This window comes from Pteropus medius, unplaced genomic scaffold, assembly GCF_902729225.1.
Source record: "Pteropus medius unplaced genomic scaffold, Ma_sr-lr_union100, whole genome shotgun sequence".
In the NCBI taxonomy this organism is placed as follows: domain Eukaryota; kingdom Metazoa; phylum Chordata; class Mammalia; order Chiroptera; family Pteropodidae; genus Pteropus; species Pteropus medius.
Window position 1 is genome coordinate 9,032,099 of NW_024355990.1, and position 10,198 is coordinate 9,042,296.

The following is a 10,198-nucleotide window of genomic DNA, read 5'->3' on the forward strand; positions in this document are numbered from 1 at the left end:
TGCAGGACACTGGTCTGTGGCAAGAATGGTCGTTTTATCCCCATGCTATGGCAAAGCAACCATATGCCACAGCAACTCTGAGGTTGGGATGCTGGGAGGTCAGCTGACCCTGATAATGTAGCCTTTTGGGGATCCCAGTTAACATGGAGGGAAGATTCTTTCTAAGGCACTCTCCTTTAGATGTGCTTTGGTCCTTGGCTTCTTTCTTTACTCTGCTCAAGGCAACGGAACTGAAGCCTGAGTATGAGGGATCAGCAAATATCTACTTTAAGTCAAAAAAGGACTTTGATGCTCCGATATAAATCTTGGATAAAATTTTTTGCAATAAAAAATACATAAAAATCCAAGAAAAAATAATCAGCTTTATTTCCACCACCTACAAGTAACTATTTATATCTTCTCATATTTGTTATATTACTTTTTAAAAATTCTTCATACTCTTTTGAAGTAATTTAGATAAGCAAGAAATGCAAAAACATGAGCATTTAAAAACTTATGTCGTCAAAATGAAACAACATTTTAGACAACACTGATGCATATGCTTCTTTCTTATGTATGGACAGATAAAATATTGATAGTGGATAGGTAGATAGAAAGAGAAAACGATCTAAATACTTCTGCAAAAATGGTAACTATAAATGCTGTTGTAATTAAAATATTAAATTTTCTTGAAGTCAGTGTAAGAAAAATAAGAGGAAGTGAAAATGAAGGAATTGTTGAACTTCACGTTTTTTTTTTTTTACCACAGGGAAACTCATTTCCTAAAATATGTCTCAAAAGGTTAATTTTTAAAAAGCACAGGTGTAAACATTAAAAATATTAAGCTATTGGAGTCATTATGCTTTAAAATAAACACTACGTACTTTGAATTTTGAAAGTATTAATCAACTGTCTGCTGTAAAAGGTAGGGATAGTCTTCCTCCCATCCTCCCTGTTGTGAATTATATCATTTTTACATCACCCAGGTCCACATTCAGCTCTTTACGTATAATTCTCATGCTTTTGCTCTCTGTTCATACAGATTCAAAGTCAACACCACGCTTTCACTTCTTGCTTCTTTGTTCCTGAATTCTTTAAGACATTTGAATTTTGTTATCAAGACTTCAGAAAGGCTCATGGCTGCTATTAATTTCACGATTGAAAATAAGCCCTTTTAAGTAAAATGACATACTAACTGAAACAGAATATCCCTGACAATACCTTCTTTTAGAGAGAGCTTTGTAGATTACTAATTCTCAAACTTTAGCTTGTGTAGAAATCTCCAGCTCCAACCCCCTCACCCCCACCCCCACCCCCACCCCCGCCATAGAACTTTGCTGAAAATGCAGATTCAGTAGGCCAGACACTGGGCCTGAGATTCTGCATTTCTAATAAGTGCACACCTTGAATAGCACTTTTGTTTACTTTGCTTCATTGTCTTGGGATTCCTGAATGGGGTTCTCTCCTCTTGAAGATGATTTGCCTTTTCTGCCTGAATGCCTGAAGAATTCTTCTATCCTTGAGATTCAATCTTTGTATTGGATTTGAGCATGCTCTATCAGATTAACTAGGACAAAAATGTGTTCTATTTAATTGGGAGATATGTTCTTTATAGTGTATTCTTGAATTATATTTTCAAATACGTCTTCCATACCACTTGATGGGGGCCCTATTTCATAGAGAGGAATTATTAGATTACATTGGCCTGTGTTCTGGATCTTTTAGTGTCTTTTATTCTTTTATTCTCTGTACTTTTTATATGCATTCACTTTGATTATCTGAAGCTCCTCTATGTCAGTAATTCAGTTTTCAGTAATGACAATTCTATTAATTGTTATTTAAAATTTTTTTTACTTAGTTCTGTAATTATATTGTATTGGACCTTCTGATGGTTTTCCTTAGGTCAGTTTTACCCCTTTTTATTGTTTTTGAGCTGTTTTCCTCTAAGGTGGCTCTGTAACTCTTATATGCTATACTATCTCTTTCCCCCACAGTATTTAGTTACCAACCTACTGCTTTTGCTAAGGCTCGAGTGCCTCTCTCTCACCTGATATAATGCAGTGACTTCTTGACATTTTTTTCACAGTACATAACACCTGTTTATGCAACCTTTGGACCATTTCCCTCAATTCAGACTGGCCCTGGAACCACTGTATCCGTCAGAGAGTGAGGCTAATGGTTCGTTTCTCTGTCTCACTCCCTCGCCCTCAACAACAGTGCGATGCTGTGATTTATGGGAAAAATATAGATTTGGTCATTCATATGATCAGAATCTATTTCTCATATATATTTGGTCTCCATCCACAGTTCCTGGGGTCACAACTCCCCAAAGGCTTGGAATTTCCAAAGAGATAAGAGCAATGGGAGCATCTTTTGTTGTGATATTGGTCTCTTGTCCTCAGTTTCTGCAGACACTTCAAAGTCATGAAGGTAAAATGAGCGCCTTGTTATTCATAACATGTCCCTTTCTAACACGACTGGATTTATGTTGATAAGGTGACTTTTCAAAAGCTACCCAAAATGGGGACTGGTTGCCAGGGGAACCAAGAGAGAATATCCCCTGATTTCTGGGGAGGGGAGAGGGGCTGGAGGAATCAATCGCTAATGGCCAATGGTTTAATCAATCATGCGTATGTAATGAAGCCTCCATAAAAACCCCAAGAAGAGAAGGTTCAGAGAGCTTCCAGGTTGGTAGATTCCAGAAAGCTTCCGCAGGCCATTGTGTTGGGCCCCACACTCCACGAGGACAGAGCTTCTTTGTTCAGGACCTTGCCTTCTCTATCTCTTTATCTGGCTGTTGACTCGTACCCTTTAATATCCTTTGTAATAAACTGGTAATCTAGTGAGTAAATAGATTTCCTGACTTTTGTGAGCAGCTCTAGCAAATTAATCAAACCCAAGGAGGGGGTCGTGGGAACCTCTGATTTACAGCTGGTCAGTCAGAAGTACAGCTAACAACCTGGACTTGCAACTGGAGTCTGAAGTGAAGAGTGGTCCTGTGGGACGGAGCCCTTTACCTATGGAATCTGATGCTATCTCTGGGTAGATAATGTCAGAATTGATTTGAATTCTAAAACACTCAGCTAATGTCCTGAGCATTGCTTGATAGTACGGGGGTGGGGATGCAAAACCCAAAATAAACTGTTTTACTAATCATTAGTTCAAAGAGAAAAAAGTGAATGAATAAACTCAACTTGGTTGTCTCCAGATTTGGGGAGGAAACTCTTCAGTATGGCTTTTTGAAGGCAGGGCAGTGGATGGGAGAGTCATAGGAACAGTTTAGAGCCAAGTCCTTGGTTTTTCTCTATAGACTCCTCTATTTCTTGTTGACCCTTTCATTGCTGATATTGCTGATTGAAGTTGCTGATTTTTTTTTCCTGGTGATCCATTTTTAAATTTAAGTCAGACTATATCACTTCATTTTTAAAAATTCTCCAGTGGCTCCCAATCTCTCTCAGAGTGAAAGCTGACATCTTACACTGGCTCACTGGGCCCATAAGGATCTGCCTCCATCCTCACTCCCATTACCTCCTTGACCTTGTCCATTCTCCTGCTCATTCTGCTGAGGCCAGCTGGCCTACTTGTTATTCATCAAGCACAGCAGGTGTTTACCTGCCTCAGGGTCTTCTACCTGGAACATTCTTCCCTCCCCCATCTCACCCCACATCTTAAGTAAACTTCATGAGGGCAGAGATTTTTCTGGCTAAAATAGTACCTGACACATAGGGAGTATTTAATAAATGTTGGTTGAGTTTATGTGTTTGTTTTGTTGTTGTCGTATTGATTTTGCTTATTGTGATATTGAGGGAGAGAAATCATTCGAGGACCTTTTCGTGCCCCTTCAACTCTTCTCACTTAATCTTCTGTACATTCTACTTAATATATCTTGATGAAGGCCAGTCTTGTTCCTAGAAAGCCTGTTCCAGTGTGTAATAAGCTCACAATCAGGATTCCTTCCTACGTATTCACACTATATCTTTAACCATAGCCAGCTCAAGTTTCTTTGTTCAGTGGAGTAAATGGAAATACATACCTGAATAAAATATTCTTCAGTTCTTTGCACTGCAACATCTATTTTGGTGGTAAGATAGCCTAGGAGGAAAAAAAATAGTAGGCAGCTGGAAGTTATTTTGACTCCTTTATTTTCATTCTTTTATTTACCATTTCTCTTATATTACCCCCCATGGAGACAAAAGCTATTTTGCTAACTAATTAACAAGTGAGGGACTTTTGTAAGTGGCAGAACTGTGAGCAGTGAGAAGCTAGTTGGTTCTCTTCTAACTCTACTACTTGTTTTTCCAGGTGGTTTTCTTGAGTCTCTGCATCTCTAGGCACTTCAGGTAGTAGCTAAATATCTGCTAGCCCCTTCACAAAATTTCAAAGTATTTAATGTGAAATCAAAGCACAATTTTAAGTGAGATACAGGTATCTGAACATGTATGCCAAAATATATAGAATTTAATGATACATAAGTCCTTCTCTCAAGTATACTGTAGTTTTAATTATCTTCAAACTGAGCTAACCTTTATGTCATTTTGAATTCTTACCAGTTAGCTATGAAGACGATAATTGTGAACTAGAATTGAAACTCACTTGGTCAGTAGACTAAACATCAATCATCATCATCATTATGTCTCAGGCACTTTGCCAAGTGCTTAACCTGCATCAACTTATTCAATCCTCGCAGTAATCTAATGATTTAGGTAAAGGATAATTTTTTAAAGTTAAAATCAAGACCCTAAAACCAATATAAAATAAACACATGTCCAAGGTTTTATTTAACATTAATTAATGAGGAAACCAATAAGATGTCATAACTGATTCAAAGGAGAATTCAAAGAACTGTATATACGTAGGCAATTAGGATTGCTGAAATTAATTTACAAATAAATGTAAAACAAGTTAATAGCCAAAAGGAATAATCAATGGCATTTCAGTGGACACAATTTGCATATCTATGGACAAAAATCATTTTAATTACTTACATCTTATGGAGTTATAAAATAACTCAAAAACAATGAAAGGTAGAGCTAATCCAGAAGGATGTTCTAAATAGGACACTCTGTACCTTTTGCCCATTTCAAACTCTTTCTCTGTTGTTATTTCCTGAAAGTATTATTCCAACTTCATAGATTAACACTCAATACACAGAATAAATGATCAACTTAATATATATAAGATCTACTATTTTTGGAAAACAAAATAAAATCTTTAAATGAAGCAAATAACTAACAGAATATTGGATCTAGATCAAACATTGCAGATCAAACCTCATATTTTATAGACAAAAGAATCCGAGGTTAAAAATTTACCCTAAATCATAAAGCCGATTGTTGGCAGGACAAAGAAAGAAGAGAAACTAGGATTTTCTCCGAGAGTAGTATTAAAATAAACAGAAACAAAAAATATAAAACCTTGGGTTTTAAAATTACCTTTAAATATATTACACTTAGTGAATTTTCCCTCTAAGATAAAAAATGAATCTGAAGCAAACGTCAGTTAGGAAAATTCTCTAAGATTATAGTTTGGGATAAGATCAGAGACTATGTTGATACCAGAAATACTGTCTTCTCCCATCAGAGTAAATGTAATACACTTACACTGCTTAATTACACAAATGACATATTCACTTTAAAATTACAAATATGCTCTCTAACTGTAAGGTTTCACTGAGCTGATTATTTTTTGAGTCAACATATCTGTAAGGAGACATACTCTGAAAAGATGTACTCATCAACTGACATTCTCTTTTTAATTCAAAGTATTCCCTTGCCTTAAGGATACATTATTGAAGAGATTACTTCAATTACAGACTTAAACACTGATTTAGTACATTAAGGATGAACCTGACATTTAATCCAACAGATAAGTAACCTGAGTGCTATAATATTTAAATTAAAAATCAAGTCAAGATTTGGTCCATATATGTAAGAGCAAATCAATTTGGAAGAGTTGTGTTTCTCAGCTACTTAGGCTATTGAAATGCCAGTACAGGTAATCAACATAGTTTCATTTAACATACAACAAATGAGAAAGTCTTGGAAATCTACTTATTTAGATTGGCATTACCAATATAACAATAAGTAAACAGATATTGTAAATTACTGTTGAGGAAATAAGCAAAAGTTCCTGTGGAACTTTTAATATTAATAGCTCTGTTCTTTGGACTTACTCAATCTCTGTCCCTTGTTCTGTTATTTCAAACTATTCATTCTGACTTTGAGAAAGCATTTCTTCTTTGATCAAAGTAGCAACTGATTAATCAACAGTAGTACCAGATAAAGATTGTTTCACTATGACATGACCTGAAGGCTGGGGCACTTTGGGTGAATAAGGAAAAGGAGTGTTGCAATCTTCCTTTGAAACAGAGATTGCCTGTCTTGTGCTAATACATGCTTGGCTTTTGAGAGATTTTTAAAAAATCACTTGTGCTGGCAATAGCATAGGCTTTTCCAACATAATGAGATTTCCCTTCTAGGTACACCTTACATTTGGAAAAATAAAAAAAGTAGGAAGGACTGCTGTGAAATCTTTTCACTGAACAGCAGGTCCTCTAATGATGTCATTTCAGTCAAGGTTGGTGAGAGGCTGTAAGAACTGAACTCTTGTTTATATCAAGTAGCCTATAGTAAAACTGGTTTCATTTATGTCATTTCACTGAAGTTCCAAAAACCTATCGACGATGTTAAGTGAGGACTTACTGTACTTGTAATTTTGGTTGGTCTTCTTTCCAGCACCACACTGAGTTTTAGATATTACAATTTGAATATTATATTGTAAACTTTGGGTCTGTAGAAAAACTATTATTAAAATTGCAAATTGGGATTTGAGGATATAGAATATAGAGGTTAAATGAAACTGAGATTTAATCTTGAGAAGAGAAAGATGATTTTTAAGTTCTGAGTTAGTGATTCAGTAAACACAGAGGCCTCCTGAGTTCCAGGTACCATGTATGGTTGGTGAATATCACATGACATCCTAACATGCCAAAGCTTTTGTACATTGTTGCAGTGATTGAAAAGGAGGTGCATTTTAATAGTTGTGGGAAGTTGGGCGCGTCACTAAACCACCCTGTTTCTTAGTTCCCTCTTTTGTAAAATGGGGATAATAATGCTCACTACCTCCAAGACTGGTTATGAAGATTGAAGGAATTAATATTTGTTACATGCTTAGGACAGAGTCTAGAACATAGTAAACATCATAGTAAGCATCATTATGAAATACATAACAGATAAATAAACCCCATAATCCCACATTAATGTTGGAATCCACTGGATGCTAATACATAGTAAGGAAGTTGAGACGAAGGAAGAGAATAGAAAAAAGCTGTGTGACAGAAGTTGAAAGTCTTCCCCACATGACATAAATCCATATACTCTCATGAATCCACAAGCCGGAAATGTGTCTTCGTGAAAAATCGAGTCTTCTAGAAGACGACATTGAAATCCTTGAATGTTTACTCTTTCCTTTCTTTAAAAAAATTTTCCCCAGCTTTATAATCAAAAAGACAAGAAATAACAAGTGCTGGTGAGGATGTGGAGTAAAGGAACCCCTCTGCACTATTGATGGGAATGTTAATTGGTACAGCTACTATGGAAAACAGTATGGAGTATACTCAAGAAAATAAAAATAGAACTACTATATGATCCAGCAATGCCTCTTCTGGGTATTCATCTGAAGGAAACGAAATAATTATCTCAAAGAGATGAACTGCAGCCCCATGTTCATCAGCCAAGATACGGAAACAAAGCATCTCTCAATGGATGAATGAATAAAAACACTGATATATAATGCAATGTATATATGCAATACTATGTTATTCAGCCATTAAAAAAGAAGGAAATCCTGCCATTTGAGACAACGTGGATGAAACTTTACACTGTTCTATTTACACTCCCTTGGTGATCTCATCCAGTCTCATGGCCATAATAATTTGATAAGATCTGAATTTATATCTCCTACCTGGATCTGTGTCCTGAATTCCAGATTCCTACTTAACACCTACAATGTGAATATTTAATAATAAATATTAATAATATGGTTAGTGACATTAATATTAATAGTTTATTATTTAATTATAATTTGTATTGTTTATATGCCATTTTATATGCTGTAATTTACTGTATTTGTATTAATATTGCCTTTTTATTTATTATTAATAATTTCATATGTAAAGGGTTCAATAGTAAATTCTTTGTAATCTCCCCCAAGAAGGTGCTCCTGTGGTCTTCCTGATCCCATTAATGGCATCTCAGTTCCGCCACTTGCTGAAGTCAACAACCTTGAAGACGGCTTGACTACTCTCTTTTTCTCACCTATATCCAATTCATGAATAAATCCGTAGGCTTCACCTTCAACATTTACCCAGAAACTGACTTTTGTCACCACCTCCACATCACCTTGGTCCGAGCCATCATCATAATAACTAATGATTATAACCAGTAATATCAGAATGGAAGATATTGAATTTCTCTAACAGAACATTAAATAACTATTTCATGAGAGTTTTGATTGTCTGTGTTCACCCTGAGTATAAAACATATGGTCAGTGAAGGCATTAACAAATCTCCAGGGACTTCCCATACACAGCGGTCCCCAACCTTTTTGGCACCAGGGACCAGTGCTCCTATGAGAATCTAAAGCCTAATGATCTGAAGTGGAGCTAAGGTGGTGATGCCAGCGCTGGGGAGCAGCTGCAAATACAGACGAAGCTTGGCTCGCTCACCTGCTGCTTATCGGCCACTCACCTCCTGCTGTGTGACCCAGTTCCTAACAGGCCACAGACAGGTATCAGTCCTCAGCTGGGGCAGGGGTGGGAGGCAGGGACACAGAGAGACCCCCTTCCATAAAGCATTTGATTTCTGAAATATTCATACCAGTAACACCTTACTTACACATATTTAACCTACACCAGTTTGTGTGTACCTGGTGATTTGACGGATATTCCTGTGCAACTCTTACTATTGTAACACATCAAACAAACTCAACCTAATTATTCTAGCATCTCTCTTTTTATAAAATAAAAGAACAAATCCTTGTGCTTTTCCAAGGGCCCTCTAGGAAATCTCAAAGATAGTTTTAGTGTAAAAGATGACCTGAAATTTAATTTTTAAAAATATTTCATATTGAGTTGTGGGAAGGCAATTGAAAATGTTGTCAAAGGAAATTTAGGAACTTGATTATAGGATAATGCGTGCCTGAGAAACTATTGATCAAAGTGACAATATAACATTTAAAACGGAGCATAGAAAAAATGGCTGTCTGTGAACCACTAGGTACTGCACACAGAATCTGCCAGCATTTTGATGCTGGACTTCAGATCCAAGTCTTCAGAACAATGAGAAATGAATTTCTGTTTATTAAAAAGATAAATATATAAACAAGCACAAAATACTAGCATTACTGTAAAGAACCTTAGTTCTTTCATAATTAAATACCTTTGTTTTTCTTTTTTCTTAAATAATAAAGGATATAATAAAGTCAACATAAAGCCAAGAAAATTATTCTAGTAAGAAACAGACTCTTGAGATTATACATAAGGTAAACAATAAACTTTGATATTACAGGTGAAGGCACTAATCAGTAAACCAGGGAAGCACGCCCATCAGAATTAAGAAAATTTTGTTATATTAACATTGCATAGCTTTTATCAAGACTCAGGTATTATAAATCAAACTAAATAAATTCATTTTCAGAGTTTTGTGCTTAATTATGCTCTTTCATATTTTAAGACTATTTCCCTCTTAGGGTATCTGTATTGTCGAAATAATATAATAATGCTAGGATGATATTAATGTTAGTATGCGATGTGTTCATCATTGCTATCTTCAAACCAATAAATTTTCGATTTTTCAATTTCCAGTACATAAGTATTGATAGGTATAACTGACATAGACCAAAGCTCTTGGGATTCTCAATCGGTGCTAAAGGTGAAGTGGCCCAGAGGCCAATGGCCTAGAGTGTTGCTTTAGAACAAAACTACTCTTTCCTTGAAAAACACACAGTTGTGTTTCTCAATCATTATCACTCTTGGTATAGTTTCAACCTCTTGTTTATAACTTTTAATAAAAGTGCCTAACTTATATTTCACAGAGAAAAGCCAAGAGTGGATAATTGAGAACTATCACACACATGTATTCTTTAGCAAACCCACAGCACTCATGAATACTCATCACACGACTTTCTGCAACTATATTTCAGGTACTGAAAATTGTGTCTC

At 35.8% G+C, this 10,198-nt stretch overlaps 1 long non-coding RNA gene across 1 annotated transcript in view; it reads left to right on the forward strand.

Moving 5' to 3' along the window:
• The window catches only part of LOC120600110 (uncharacterized), a 30,973-nt gene extending 22,527 nt beyond the window's left edge, over window positions 1-8,446 (forward strand). The window contains exon 4 of the long non-coding RNA XR_005652103.1: window positions 8,191-8,446. This is a non-coding gene — a long non-coding RNA (uncharacterized LOC120600110). The remainder of the gene's footprint in view (window positions 1-8,190) is intronic.
• The last annotated feature ends 1,752 nt before the right edge of the window (window positions 8,447-10,198 follow it).